Here is a 16,749-nt window from a genome sequence, read left to right as displayed (position 1 = left end):
TTTTATTGAGGTATAATTGATTGTCTTTGGCTGTGTTCTCTAGAGAAGCAAAACCAGTAAAACGTATAAATATATATTCCTGTTGCCCTCGAGTCGATTCTGACTCATAGCAACCCTATGAGACAGAGTAGAACTGCTCCATAGGGTTTCCAAGGAGCGGCTGGTGGATTCGAACTACTGACCTTTTGGTTAGCAGTTGTAGCACACTGTACCTCTTAACCACTGCACCACCAGGGCTCCATAAATATATATATAGAGAGAGAGATTTATATCAAGGAAATGGCTCGTGTGGTTGTAGAGGCTGGAATGTCCCAAGTCAGTGGATCAGGCTGGAGGCTTCTCCTGATTCACATAGCTGCAGTGACTACTGAACCCAAGATCACCAGGTCAGACAGAAGGGCTCTGGCTCATAGGCTTCGAAGACCAACAAATCCCAAAATTGGCAGGCAAGATGGCAGGTAAGCTGCTAGCTGAAGTCCCAAGAACAAAAGTTCAGAACAGGAGCCAGCTGCAGGATTCAAAGGGAGCAAAACCACGGGCTTTACTGAAGAGTCCGCTTATGTTTGATGGAGGCCACACCCCCAAGGAAACGCCCTTTCAACTGACTGGCTGCTCACAGCAGAGTCTATCATGGAGGTGATCATACTATATTAAATCTCACCTTGGAGGTAATAACATCATTATTTGACTGCCAAAGTACATCATAATTACTAAACCACTGAGAATCATGGCCCAGCCAAGTTGACACACAACCTCATTGGTCACAGTCCACCCTTTGTTAGCTTGGCACCTGTATACATCTCCTTAACTGTACATAATCTCTGAATAAATACAATTATAAAGTCATACCTGCACCTAACATGATACAACTAATACACATACAACTGAAAACACACTAGCCCTATTTAAATCTTATATTTTGTAAGTGATGAAAACAAAAATATTGGATGCACACATACTTGGCAGAATTACTCATAACAATTACTGTCCTCCTTTCTGCAACACGTCGCATGGTCATAACTGGTATATAGAACTACCTTCTTCTACCACCCATTCCATGTTCCCTTCGCCCTCAGCAAGCATCACAGCTGGTTATGGTTCTTTGCCTGGTGCGGTGACCCAAACTCATTCCTGAAGGGTCTGCACCATTAGTAGTCATGTTGGAATTGTGTTGCTGTAGTTTTCCATTGACTTTTATCACAGGGCATGACAGTACTAAGAGACGCCCTAAGGAATCTCCTGCATTCCAGGCGTACTCTTCTTTACCTCCATTATGTAATATCAACAAAATTTCCTCTTGGTAATCAGGATCAATCACACCAGTCAATATGGTAACTCTTTTCTTTGACTATTGATCCAGAGACATAAGGAGCCCAAAGTAGCCAGGTGGCATTCTTAACTTCCAGTTCAACGAAATCAGTGATGTGTCTCTAGGTGGGAACATTCCTCCCTTTGGAACTAAGACCTCTAGCCTTGCAAAGCATAGGGCTTCAGGGACAGAAAGCAAAAATTTTGTGAGTGGGTAACTAGGGGTAAGAGTGAGTGATGCCACTTCCATTTTCATCCCTTGATTCCTGGACCTATGAATCCTGGCTATGGGAGAAATAGCACCATATATTGGACACTGATTTAGAGCATATACGGCCTCCTGAAGAACATTGCCCAAACCCTGCAAGGTATTGCCACCTAGCTGGCACTGTAATTATGTCTTTGGAAGGCCATTCCGTTGTTCTATCAAGCCAGCTGCTTCAGGATGATGGGGAGGAATGTGGTAAGACCAGTGAATTCCAAGAGCATGGGACCATTGCCACACTTAATTTGCTGTGAAGTGAGTCCCTTAAACTGAGGCAATGCTGTTTGGAATACCATGACCATGGATAAGGTTGTGCGTCAGCTTGGCTGGGCCATGGTTCTCAGTAGTTTTGCAGTTATGATGTATTTTGGCAGTCGTATGATGATGTGATCACTCCATGATGAGATATGATATAGTATGATCACCTCCAAGATGGGATCTGCTATAAGTAGCCAATCAGTTGAAAGGGCGTTTCTTTGGGGGTGTGGCCTGCATCAAACATAAAGGGACTCTTTGGCAGGCTTGTGGCATTTGTTCACTCTGGATCCTACAGCTGGCTTCTGTTCTCCTGACCTTTGATTCTTGGGACTTGAACTAGCAGCGTACCTGCCATTTTACCTGCTGATCTTGGCATTCATTGGTCTTTATAGCCTGTGAGCAAGAGCCCTGCTGTTTGACTTGCCAATCTTGGTTTCACCAGCCCTTTCAGCTACATGAATCAGGCTCCAGCCTGACAAAAGTTCCAGGCTCTACAACCATGTGAGCCATTGCCTTGACATAAAACTCTTTATATACATATTCATATGCTTTGCTGGTTTTGCTTCTCTAGAGAACCCAGCCATAGTCAGCAGATAAGGCATTCTGTAAGTCCACAGATGTTAGTTTTGGCAGAAACACTGCACACAGACAAGGCAAATCCATATCCAAAGAAAGTGTCTATTCTAGTAAGAATAAAACACTGCCCTTTCCATGATGGAAATGGTCCAATGTAATCAATCTGCCACCAGGTTGCTGGCTGATCACCTCAAGACATGGTGCCATGGGACTCAGTGTTGGTCTCTGTTGCTGGCAGAATGGGCACTCAGCAGTAGCTGTAGCTATGTTGCTGACCCCATGCATAACATCCATCCCTGCCAGCATGGCCACTTTGTTCATGAGTCCATTGTGTAAGGACAAGAATGAGTGGAGAAAGAGGATGACTGGTTTCCACAGAATACTATATCCTGTCAACTTGATTGATAAAGATCCTCCTCTGCTGAGGTCACTCTTTGGTGACCATTCACATGAGACAAATATCTTCACTTCTTTGGCCCGTTCAGAGGTGTCTATCCACATACCTCTTCCCCATACCTCCTTGTCTCCAATTTTCCAATCGTGTACGTTCCAAGTCCCTGACCATCCAGCCAAACCATTGGCCACAGCCCATGAATCAGTATACAAATGCACATCTGGCCATTTCTCCTTCTGAGTAAAATGAACAACCAGGTGCACTGCTAGAAGTTCTATCCACTGGGAGGATTTCACTTCACCACTGTCCTTCAGGGAGGTCCCAGGAAAGAGCTGTAGTGCTGCCACTGTCCACTTTTGAGTGTGCCTGTATATCACACAGAACCATCTGTAAACCAGGCATAGTTTTCTCTTCCTCAATGAACTTTTCATAAGGATGATGGCCTCCCCATGTGGCCATAGGTGCAGCCTGGGAGATGGAAGGTAATGTGACAAGAGTGGAGACCATGGTCATATAGGTCACTTCCTCATGCAACTTACTTGTTCCTTCAAGTCCTGCTCAGGCCTGATCTCATATATACCACTTCCATTTAATGATGGAGTGCTGTTGTGCACACCCAACTTTATGGATCTGTGGGTCAGACAACACCCAGTTCATGATGGGCAGCTCAGGCTGCATGATGACTTAGTGGCTCATTGTTAATCATTCAGTCTCTGTAACAAGGCCCAGTAACAAGCCAAAAGCTGTTTCGCTTCTCAGAAGGAGAGTAGTTATCTGCAGAGGATGGTAGGGCTTTGTTCCAAAATCCTAAGGGTCTGCACTGTGATTCACTAATAGGTGCCTGCCAAAGACCCCAAACAGCATCTCTGTCTGCTAGTGACACTTCAAGAACCATTCAATCAGCCAGATCATATGACCCAAATGGCAGAGCCACTTGCACGGCAGCCTGAACGTGTTGCAGAGTCTTCTCTTGTTCTGGCCCCACACAAAACTAGCAGCATTTCAAGTCACTTGAAAAATAGGCCAGAGTAGCACACCCATCCACATCATTAAAGTTGACTCCACTTTGAGGAGACAGCTCTTCCCCAGTCATCATCTGAGTGCCTTCCCACCCTAGGGGATCATCTTCTGGCACAATATCAGACAATGTTATGCTGCTATTCTTAAAGTTTTCACTGGCTAATTCTTTTCAGAAGTAGATTTCCAGGTCCTTCTTCCTAGTCTGTCTTAGTCTGGAAGCTCATCTGACACCTGTCCACCATGGGTGACCCTGCTGGTATTTGAATACTAGTGGCATAGCTTCCAGCATCACAGCAAACACAAGCCCTCACAATAAACTGACAGACTGGGGAAGAGCTGCTTCCTCAAAGTAGACTTGACCTTAATGATGTGGATGGAGGCAAGCTTTCAGAACCTTCATTTGCTGATGTGGGACAACCCAAAATGAGAACAGCTGCTCACATCCATTAATAATCAGAACGTGGAATGTAGGAATTATGAATGTAGGAAAGTTGGAAATCACCAAAAATGAAATGGAACACATAAAGATCGATATCCTAGGCATTAATGAGCTGAAATGGACTGGCATTGGCAATCATATGGTATACTATGCCAGGAATGACAAATTGAACAGGAATGGCATTGCATTCATCAAAAAAAGAATGTTTCAAGATCTATCGTGAAGTACAACACTGTCAGTGATAGGATCGTACCCATACACCTACAAGGAAGACCAGTTAATGCAACTATTATTCAAATTTACGCACCAACCACCAAGGCCAAAGATGAAGAAATTGAAGATTTTTACCAACTTCTGCGGTCTGAAATTGATCGAACATGCAGTCAGGATGCATTGATAATTACTGATGATTGGAATGTGAAAGTTGGAAACAAAAAAGAAAGAAGAAGAATCGGTAGTTGGAAAATAGGGCCTCAGTGATAGAAAAGATGCTGGAAATTGCATGATTGAATTTTGCAAGACCAAAGCCTTCTTCATTGCAAACACTTTTTTTCAACGACATAAGTGGTGACTATATATGTGGACCTCGCCTGATGGAATGCACAGGAATCAAATTGACTACATCTGTGGAAAAAGATAATGAAAAAACTCACTACCAGTCAGAACAAAGCCAGGGGCCAACTGCAGAACAGACCAGAAATTTCTCATATGCAAGTTCAAGTCGAAGCAGAAGAAAATTAGAACAAGTCAGCAAGAGCCAAGGTATGACCACCTGAGTTTAGAGACCATCTCAAGAATAGATTTGACACATTGAACACTAATGACCAAAGACCAGATGAATTGTGGAATGACATACAAGAAGAAAGCAAAAGGTCATTGAAAAGATGAGAAAGAAAGAAAAGACCAAAATGGATGTCAGAAGGTTCTCTGAAACTTGCCGTTGAATGTCGAGTAGCTAAAGCAAGTGGATGAAATGATGAAGTAAAAGAGCTGAATACAAGATTTCAAAGGGTGGCTCAAGAAGACAAAGTATTACAATGACATGTGCAAAGACTTGGAGTTAGAAAACCAAAAGGAAGAATATACTCCTCATTTCTCAAGCTGAAAAAACTGAAGAAAAAATTCAAGCCTCAAGTTGCAATAGTGAAGGATTCTATGGGTAAAATATTAAATGATGCAGGAATCATCAAAAGAAGATGGAAGGAATACAGAGTCACTGTACCAAGAAGAATTGGTCGATGTTCTACCATTTCAAGAGGTAGCATATGATCAGGAAACAATGATGCTCAAGGAAGATGTCCAAGCTGCACTGAAGGCATTGGCAACGGACAGAATACCAATTGAGATGTTTCAACAAACAGATGCAGCACTGGAGGTGCTCACTCCTTTATGCCAAGAAATTTGGAAGACAGCTATCTGGCCAACTGACTGGAAGAGATCCATATTTATTTCTATTCCAAAGAAAGGTGATCCAACTGAATGCAGAAATTATAGAACAATATCATTAATATCATACACAAGCAAAAATTTTTGAAGATAGGTCAAAAGCAGCTGCAGTAGTACATCTACAGGGAACTGCCAGAAATTCGAGCTGGATTCAGAAGAGGACACGGAACCAGGGATATCATTGCTGATGTCAGATGGATTCTGGCTAAAAGCAGAGAATACCAGAAAGATGTTTACCTGTGTTTTATTGACTATACAATGGCATTTGACTGTGTGGAACATAACAAATTATGGATAACATTGCGAAGAATGGGGATTCCAGAACACTTAACTGTGCTCATGAGGAACTTGTACATAGATCAAGAGGCACTCGTTCAAACAGAACAAGGGGATACAGCATGGTTTAAGTTAGGAAAGATGTGAATCAGGGTTGTATCATTTCACCATATTATTCAATCTGTATGCTGAGCAAATAATCTGAGAAACTGGACTATATGAAGAAGAATGGGGCATCAGCACTGGAGAAAGACTCATTAACAACCCGAGATATGCACATGACACAACCTTACTTGCTGAAAGTGAAGAGGACTTGAAGCATGTACTGATGAAGATCAAAGAACACAGCTTTCAGTATGGATTACACCTCAGCACAAAGAAAACAAAAATCCTCACAACTGGACCAATAAGCAACCTCATGATAAACAGAGAAAAGATTGAAGTTGTCAAGGATTTCGTTTTATTTGGATCCACAATCAACACCCATGGGAGCAGTGGTCAAGAAATAAATAACTTGTTGCATTGGGCAAATCTACTGCAAAAGACCTCATTAAAGTATTGAAAAGCAAAGATGTCACTTTGAGGACTAAGGTGTACCTGACCTAAGCCATGGTATTTTCAATCACCTCATATGCATGTGAAAACTAGACAAGGAATAAGGAAGACAGAAGAATTGATGCCTTTGAATTATAGTGTTGGATATACCACGGACTACCATAAGAATGAACAAATCTATTTCGGAAGAAGCACAGCCAGAATGCTCCTTAGATGCAAGCATGGTGAAACTTTGTCTCACATACTTTGGACATGTTGTAAGGAGGGATCAGTCCCTGGAGAAGGACATCATGCTTGGTAGAGGGCCAGTGAAAATGAGGAAGACCTTCAATGAGATGGATTGACACAGTGGCTACATCAATGGGCTCAGGCATAACAATGATTGTGAGGATGGCGCAGGACCAGGCAGTGTTTTGTTCTGTTGGACATAGGGTAGCTATGAGTTAGAACCAACTCAACAGCACCTAACAACAACAATTCAGCTAAAAAGCATACGAAAACAGACAATATATACCCATTAAGTTTATAAGAAACCCCAGGTAAAAAGACCAGACTTACTGGTCTGACAGAGACTGGAGGACACTCTGCTAACTCAGAACTGAAGCCACTCCTGAAGGCCACCCCTCAGCCACAGATTATACAGGCCTACAAAACATACAACTCATGTGAGGAATGTGCTTCTTAGTTCAATCAAGTATATGAGACCAAATGGACAACACCTGCCCAAAAAACAAAGATGAGAAGGCAGGAAAGGACAGGAAAACTTTGGATAAGCTCTCTAATTCTGTACAAAGAAACTAGTTCTGCTACTCTCCAAAAAGTTAAGGGACTTACTGTGTAGTATAAAGAAATAACTTAATGCCTTTTCATAAGCACATAACTTTGCTGAAACTTCATATACTCCATGAGAGAGCATCTAAAATGCCAATCCATGGAACAGGCACTCCCTTCTTCGCTATCCATTTATGCAATAGTTTTCCATGGATTTCTGGCCAAATGTCACAGACAAAGGTAAAGAGGCTATCCAGGACTTCATCCCTGTTCTGTTGGTAGTAAGCCTAGAGGACAGCCATCGTCTCCTGGGTCTCCTTCTCCAATTCAGTGCTGCAACTGCCATGGGAATCCCAGAGCCACAGCTTCCTTGGCCTCCTTCTCCCTCTGCAGGCAGTACTGTTCAACTTCACCCTGAGCTTCTTTGGCCTGCTTCAGCCTCTAGTTCTTTCACTTGTGAGTCAGGTAGCTGTCTTCCAAATTTCTTGACATAGACCAGTGAGCACCTCCAGCGCTGCATCCGTTTGTTGAAACATCTCAGTTGGTATTCTGTCAAATCCTGGAGACTTATTTTTTGCCGATGCTTTCAGTGAAGCTCAGATCTCTTCCTTCAGTACACTCTGGGCTCTCCATGTCCATTCATCTGGTTTTCCTGTTCTTTCCTGCCTTCTCATCTTTGCTTTTGGGCAGGTTTTGCCCATTTGGTCTCATATACTTGATTGAACTAAGAAGCACATGCCTCACATGAGTTATTGTTTGTTTTATAGGTCTGTATAATCTTTGGCTGAGAGGTGGACTTCAGAAGTGGCTTCAGTTCAGAGTTAGCAGAGTGTCCAGGGGCCATAGTCTTGAGGGTTCCTCCAGTCTCTGTCAGACCAGTTAAGTGTGGTCTTTGTGAATTTGACTTTCGTTCTATACTTTTCTCCCACTCTATCTGGGACCATCTACTGTGATCCCTGTCTGAGCGGTAGGTGGTGGTAGCTGGGCACCATCTAGTTCTTCTGGGCTCAGGCTGGTGGAAGCTGTGGTTCATATGGTCCATTAATCCTTTGGACTAATATTTTCATTGTATCTTTGGTTTTCTTATTCTCCTTTGCTCTGAATGGGATGGGACCAATAGAGGTATCATAGATGGCTGCTCACAAGCTTTTAAGACTCTGGATGCTACTCACCACAGTAGGATGTAGATTTTCTTTATGAACTGTGCTATGCCAGTTGACCTGGAAGTCCCCCGAAGGCCAGGGTCCCCAGCTCTCAGCCCCTGCAACTCATTCCCTCAGTGTGTTTAGATGTGTCTAGGAAGCTTCTATGACTTTGCCTTCCCCTATATTGTGTGATGTCTTTCCCTTCACCAAAATTAACACTTGTCTACTATTTAGCTGGCGATTTCCCTTCCCCACCACTGCCATCATTTGTAACCATCAAAGATGGTTTTTTTCTGTGGGTACCCCTTTTCTCAGGTTTTTATAATGGTGGTCTCATACAAATTTGTCCTTTTGTGAGTGACTTATTTTACTCAGCATAATGCCCTCCAGATTCATCCATGTTGTGAGAAGTTATATAGATTGATCATTGTTCTTTATTGTTGTATAACACTTCATTGTGTGTATGTACTATAATTTATCATTCATCTGTTGATGGGCACTTAGGTTGTATCCATCTTTTTGCTGTTGTGAGTAATGCTGCAATGAATGTGGGTGTGCATATGTCTATTCACGTGATGGTTCTTATTTCTGTAGGATATATTGCCAGGAGTGGGAATCTTTACTTCTAAGTCATTACCAGTACATTAAGTAGTAACATATAACAGGTTCTTGAATTCTATCATCTAGTAATTTTCATTAAGAGAAACTAAAATCAGCTCAAACAATTTAGCCAGAGAAGATTATTTTAAGGCTGGCTGCTGCTTCATGCAAGTTACAAAATAGCTATTTATTACTTTTTCATTGATAAAGCCCCAGACCTCCAAAAAAAAGTCTAGGGAAATAAAACATTTAACCCATTTCTTTTTTCAAAGAATTATTTTTTGTACTAGATCTCTAAGGAAGAAAAGTCAGTATTGCTACATAGCTTGTTTCATCTGGTGTTTCCAACACCAGCAGGGGTACCTATGGTGGACAGGTTTCAGTAGGATTTCCAGACTAGGGCAGACTAGGAAGAACGATCTGGTGGTCTGCTTCCGAAAAAATTGGCCGGTGAAAACCTTAGGAGGAGCAGTAGAACATTGTCTGGTATAGTGTCAGAAAATGAACCCCTCAGGTTGGAACGCACTCAAAATATGACTGGGGAAGAGCTGCCTCCTCAAAGTAGAGTCGACGAATATCGACTGAGATGTTTCAACAAACAGGTGCAGCACTGGAGGCGCTCAATCATCTGTGTCAAGAAATTTGGAAGGCAGCTTCCTGGCCAGGCAACTGAAAGGACCCATTTTTGTGCCCATTTCAAAGAAAGGTGATCCAACAGAAGGCAAAAAGTATCGAACAATATCATTAACATCACACACAAGTAAAATTTTGCTGAAGATCATTCAAAAGTGGTTGCAGCAGTACTTTGACAAGGAACGGCCAGAAGTGCAAGATGGACTCAGAAGAGGACGTGGAAGGAGGGATATCTGCTGATGTCAGATGGATCTTGGCTGAAAACAGAATACCGGAAAGATGTTTACCTGTGTTTTATTGACTCTGCAAAAGCATTCGACTGCGTGGATCATAACAAATTATGGATAACATTGCAAAGAATGGGAAGTCCAGAATACTTAATTGTACTCATGTGGATCCTGTAGATAGACCAAGAGGCAGTTTTTTATCATTTCTTCCTTTAGCTTTAGCTACTCTACATTCAAGAGCAAGTTTTAGAGTCTCTTCTGACATCCATTTTGGTCTTTTCTTTCTTTCCTGTCTTTTAAGGGCCTATTTAGCATCTTTTTATCTTCTTTGGCAAGGTGTGTGTTCAAATCCTTTGCCCACTTTTAAAAACTGAATTGTTTTCTTACTGTCGTGTTTGGAGAGTTCTTTATATTTTCTGGATACAAGTCTTTTATCAGATTAATGATTTGCAAATTTTTTTTTCCAGTGTGCTTTGTCTTTTCATTCTCTCTCATTGTCTTTTGAAGAGCGGAAATTTTTAATTTCAATGAATTCTAATTCATCAATTTGTTCCTTTATGGATCATGATTTTGGTATTGTATCTAAGAAATCTTTGCCTAACCCAAGGTCACAAAGATTTTCTCTATATTTCCTTCTAGAAGTGGAAGCTTTAGGCTTTATATTTAGGTCTATAAACTGGGTTTTTTGTTTATAATCTATTTAAGATTATATATATACATACAAACATACATACATGCATGCATACATACACACACGTACATATATACATACGCACATACACATACACACATATGGATCAATGTTCCCTGTTTAGTACACGGATATCCAGTTGTTCTGGCACCATTTGTTGAAAAGCCTGTCCTTTCTCCACTGATTTGCCTTTGCATCTCTGTCAAAAATCAGGTGTCTACATTTTAGCCAAATAATAGATTGGTTTATGAAATAAACAATGTCATCTGTGAGTAATCTGCGCCCTTAAACAATCCATTATATGTGACCAAACGGTCAACATTTCCCAAAAGCAAAGATGAGAAAGCAAGGAGGGAAGGAAGCTCGATCAATGGAAAGGGAACAAACAGAATGGAAATAATGAGAATCCTGACACATTGTAAAAATTGTAACCAGTGGGATGGAACAATTTGTATAAAAATTGTTAAAGGGGAACCTAATTTGCTGTGTAAACTTTCACTTAAAACACAGTAAAATATTACTTTTAAAAAATTAGGTTTCTGTGTATGTGTGGGCCTATTTCTGGACTCAAATCTGTTCCATTGATCTATTTGTTTGTCTTTATGCCAGTGCCACCCTATCTTGATTACAGTGGCTTTACAGTCGAAATCAACTCCGTGTTCTTTTTCAAAGTTGTTTTGGCTATTCTAGGTACTTTGCATTTCCATACAAACTTTAGAATCAGCTTGAAATTTCTATTAAAAAAAAAAAAAAGCCTCCTGGGATTTTGATTAGCCTCATATTGAATCTACAGATCAATTTGGGGAGAACTGACATCTACAAAATGTGTATATAATGTATTGTTGGGCCTATAACATATAGAAATGTAATATATTTACTAGCAACTGCATGAAGGAGGCGGGTGGGTACAAAGCTGTATTGGACTAAGAAAATGACTACAGATGGTAAAGTAATAAGCATACTGATGTATTGATGGCTTTGTAATATTGACAGATGTAATATGCATAATAGTAATAACGCCACCAAAAGGGAAAACAGGAATAGAACTATATAGGTGTGATGTTTCTATATTTTACTAGAATTAAGGCAGTATAAATCTGAAGCTGATTCTGCTAAGTTCAGATGTATACAGTAAGCCCTAGAGGAACCACCAAAAAATAACTTAAAAAAATAGTGAAAAAATGAAGAAATACAAATGCTTCATTAGATAGTATTCACTTAATGCAAAAGAAAGCAATAAAGGAGGAATAACCTGCTTCCATCAAGTCAATTCCGACTCACAGCGACCCTATAGGACAGAGTAGAACTGCCCCACAGGGTTTCCAAGGAGCAGCTGGTGGATTCGAACTGCCAGCCTTTTGGTTAGCGGTCAAGCTCTTAACCACTATGCCACCAGGGCTCCAAAGGAGGAATAGAGGAACAAAGAAGACATGAGACACGTGAAAACAAAAAAAATAAAATAGCAAATGTAAATCTAATTACATCGATAATATATTAAGTGTGAATGAATTAAACATTCTAATCAAAAGATAGAAATTGTCACACTGCATTTTAAAAAAACAAGATCCACATCCCCAACAGAAACTCAGTACCTGCTAAGCAGTAACTCTCCATCCCCCCAACACCATAGTGACCACTGGTAGGCTTTTGTCTCTATGCATTTGCCTATTTTAGGCATTTCATGTGAGTGGGATCATATAATATTTGTCCTTTTGTTAGACTATACACTTTTGATCAAAATATCACTATAAAGTAGCATAAAACTACACACACACACACACACACACACACGAGTGCGTGTAAAACATGTGCGCTCTGAACGTTCTCTGCGGACTATACCAGTGTCGATTTCCTGGTTTGACAGTGTGCTCTACGTATGTAAGATGTTACCATTGAGGGAGGAGGGTGAAGGATACTCAGAACATCTCTGTATATGGTTTTTGCAACTCCCTGTGAATCTATAAGTATCTTAAAAAAAAAAAAAATCCAACTATATGCTGTCTATAGGAGACACACTTTATATCCAAAGATACAAATAGATTGAAAGTTAAAGGATGGAGAAAGTTATATAATGTAAACAGCAACCACAAAAAAAACTGGAGTGGCTACACTAATATCAGACAAAATAGACTTTTTAAAAAATTTTTAATAGAGATAAAAAGAGACATTTTAGAATGATAAAATGGACAGTCCATCAGAATACATAGTAATTATATATATACCTAATAACCAAGTACAAAAAATATGTGAAGCAAAAACTGACAGCAACAAAGGGAGAAACAGACAATTCAACAATAATAGATGGAGACTTGTAATGGATTGAATTGTGTCCCCCCAAAAAACGTATCAACTTGGTTAGGCCATGTGTGGTTGTCCTCCATTTTGTGATTGTAATTTTATGTTGAGAGGATTAGGGCAGGACTGTAACACTGCCCTCACTCAGGTCACCTCTCTGATCCAAGGTAAAGGGAATTTCCCTGGGGTGTGGTCTGTACCACCTTTTACCTCTCAAGAGATGAAAGGGGCCAAGCAGAGAGTGGGGGACTTCATACCACTAAGAAAGCAGCACCAGGAGCAGAGTGTGTTCTTTGGACATGGGGTCCCTGCTCCTGAGAAGCTCCTCCTCGACCATGGGAAGTTTGAGAACAAGGCCCTTCCTCCAGAGCCGGCGGAGTGGATGCCTTTCCCTGGAGCCGACGCCATGAATTTGGACTTGTAACCTACTAGACTGTGAGAGAATAAATTTCTCTTTGTTAAAGCCATCCACTTGTAGTATTTCTGTTCTGGCAGCACTAGATAAACAAGATAAGACTTAACTATCCACCTTCAGTAATGGATAGAACAACTAAGCAGAAGATTAACATGGAAATAGAAGACTTTAACAACACTAATAGCTAAAGGGTATGGGGTTTCTTTTTGAGGTGATGAAAAGGCTAGACCTCGTTAACTGCTCAATTCCACATGGCCAATGGCAAGTGTTTTTTTAATGCATCATTTTTCACGTATTCCATTGGCTGTGCTGGAGACGGTGTGAGAATACAGATACTTTTCTACACTGCTGGTGGGAGTGAGAATGGTACAGCTCCTGTGGAGGGCAAGTCAGCACTATCTCTCAAGATTACAAATACCTTTGACCTAGAATCTCACTTCTATCAGTTTATCTTACAGATAAACTTGTACACATATGAAAAATGTAGAAGGTTATTCATTGTACCATCAATACTAGCTAACATTTAAATAATTCAGTATGTGCCAGGTACTGTCCTAAGAAGTTTAATATAATCCTTATAATAACTCCACAATGGATACTATTGCTATTCCATTTTATAGCTGAGAAAACTGAGGCAAGTTATGTAACGTGTCCAAAGCCACACAGCCTGTAAGAGTAAAATCTGGGCTTCAAACTCAGGCAGACTGGTTCCAGAGTCCATGATCTTAACCATTACTCTATAATACATTGTTTATAATAGCAAACAATTTGAAAGCAACCTAAAAGTCCATCCGTAGGGAATGCATCATACAGTGCATCTATTCAATGGAATACTATACAGCTGTAAAAAATGAGGAAGCTGTCTATATACTGATAGGGGAAGATCTCCAAGATATGCCAACAACGTGTAGAACAATATATGTAATATGCCACGATTGTATAGAAAAATGGAGAAATACTATTGACCACTCTGACTGGGATCACAATAGAGGGTCCTGGACAGACCAGAAGAAAAATGTAGAACAAAAAATTAAACATACGGGGGACAGGAGTGGAAGCAATAATTTTTTGTTCTGTATCTTTGTAATATTGTTTTATTTTTGAATCATATGAATGAATTACCTATTATTGTATTAGTCAAGGTTCTCCAGAGAAACAGAACAAGAATCAATAATATATAGAGATATGTAGACATGTGGAAGGAGCCCTGGTGGTGCAGTGGTTAAAGCAATCGGCTGCTAACTGAAGGGTCATTGGTTCGAACCCACGAGTGGCTCCGAGGGACAAAAGATGTGGCAGTCTGCTTCCGTAGAGATTTACAGCCTTGGAAACCCTATGGGGTCATTATGAGTTGGAAGAAACTCGATGGCAGTGGGTTTGGTTTTTTGGGTAGATATATGGAGAGAGAGAGAGTGAGAGAGATTTATTTTAAGTAACTTCACTCCTGAGATTTTGGGGGCTGGCAAGTCCAAAATCTATAGGGTGGGCAACAGGCTAGAAACTCTGGCAGTCTTGTTCTGAGATTGATAGGCCAGGCTGTGGGCTAACAACTCCAGCACGATGTCTATGTTACAGTCACCAGTTAGAACTTCTTCCCCTCTCAGAACCTGTTTTTGCTTCCATGGACTGGGTGAGGTCCACCCACATTATTGAGGGTAATCTTTACTTAAGAGTCAACTGATTATTAATCACACCAACAAGATACCTTCACAGCAACGTCCAGGCTGGTGTTTGACCAAACAACTGGAAAAAACATAGCTTAACCAAGTTGACACATAAAATTAACTATCACACCTATTTAGAAAATTAAATGAAAATTCGGAGGAAAAAAAAAAGTTTTAATAGAATTCTTACAAATTTTTTAATTGGAGAAAGAAACAACATTTCCGTAAGGGCATTGATTAAATGTACAGTGGTATATGGCTCCGCACTATGATGGGAGAAGGCACTGTGGAGCAAATGGGATTTCCAGAAAACGGAAGACTTAGCTGGAGGGGGACCTGGCAGCAAGCGCCACGGTGCTTTCAAGCAGAGGCAGGCAGAGCCGTCTGGGAGCTGTCCGCCAATTAGTGGGAGTCCACTAGAGGGAGCCAGCGTCAACTATTCCGGGGTGAACTCTGGGTTCTTGGCTGATGCTGACTGGGGCAGCTGCAGAAAGGGTTAAAAATGGCAAAACACGGGAAGAAGGGAGGTGAGGTTGGCCCCCTTCATCCGTCAAGTCTAAAAGCAGCTTACTGGAGAGTCTGGGTCTCGGGCCTGGAGATGCGAGGCCTCAGCCGCATGTCTTCCACGGCTTCCTTAAGTAGTTGTGTCCTCCTCTTCCTCCTCCTTCCGGGTCCCTCCGCCACACAGCTCCCACCCCAAGGTAAAATGTCTCTGGGCGGCTGTCCTCTGACCAGCCCGTTCTGGGACTGCAGATCCCAGCCCTCCTGGGGTCTGCCCCTGCCTCCTCTCCACAGCCACACTGCCCTACAGAAAAAGTCGTAACTACTGAGGCCTTATTTTAATCCTCAGGACTTTATGCGATGAAGCAACCAAAGCACAGAGGGGTCAAAAGACTTGGCACCAGTCCCCACTGAGGAAGGGGCTGATGTGAACACTAAGCATATTGAAACCTTAGAGCCCTGAAGCCCCTCAATGACCCCACAGCCAACTCCTGTCCCCCAACTCTTCCTCTACCAGTCCTCAAGCCAGCTAGTCACCAAGTATGCCCCCAGCATCCCTCTGCTGCCTCCTTTCACCAGATTTCCTTTGGCAGCCCCTCAACTGCTCTGCCTGCCTCCACTCTTGCCCCTTTCTGATCCTCAGTCCCCACAGCAGCAAGAAAGATTATTTTCTAAAGTGCAAATCGTATCTTTTTCACACACACCCTTCAAGCTCTCCTGCTGCCTTCCAGAGAAACTTCCACGTGGCAGGTAAAGCCCCTAACTTGTCTGGTCCCCACCAACCTGCACAGCTTCCCTTTCCTCCACAGTCCCACAGGATCTTCTTCTCAAGTCACACCAAACTTGCTGTTTCCAAAATGGCTTTTGCCTGTCCCGGTGTCTCCTTTGCTGGGGATGAAAGCTCTCCTCTGCACATTTAATGCCTACATCCTTTAAGACACAAGCTCGGCTATTGTCCCTTCCAGAAAGCTTCCCGATTCTCCTTCTGGGTTAGATTCTTCTCGTTACATCTTGAGGACATGGGGCCACCTCCATCACATCACATAGGAGTTTTATTTTCCTTTTTTTAATTTTTAAAAATATTTTATTTATTTAGCTCCCTCACTAGAACGTTTACCTGTGTATATCTCCAGTGCTGAGCCCCATACCTGGCACATAGTAAGTATTCAATAGGTGTTTGTTGAGTGAATGTTGAATGAATAGAATACCAGAGGAGCTTGACAGGAGGCAGAAGCAGAGGTTAGGCAGTTATTACAGCAGCCCAGTGGGA

The sequence above is a fragment of the Elephas maximus genome, chromosome 1 (genome assembly GCF_024166365.1).
Source record: "Elephas maximus indicus isolate mEleMax1 chromosome 1, mEleMax1 primary haplotype, whole genome shotgun sequence".
NCBI classification, from domain to species: Eukaryota; Metazoa; Chordata; class Mammalia; order Proboscidea; family Elephantidae; genus Elephas; species Elephas maximus.
The sequence above is the reverse complement of the archived record's forward strand: the minus strand, read 5'-3'. Positions refer to the sequence as shown.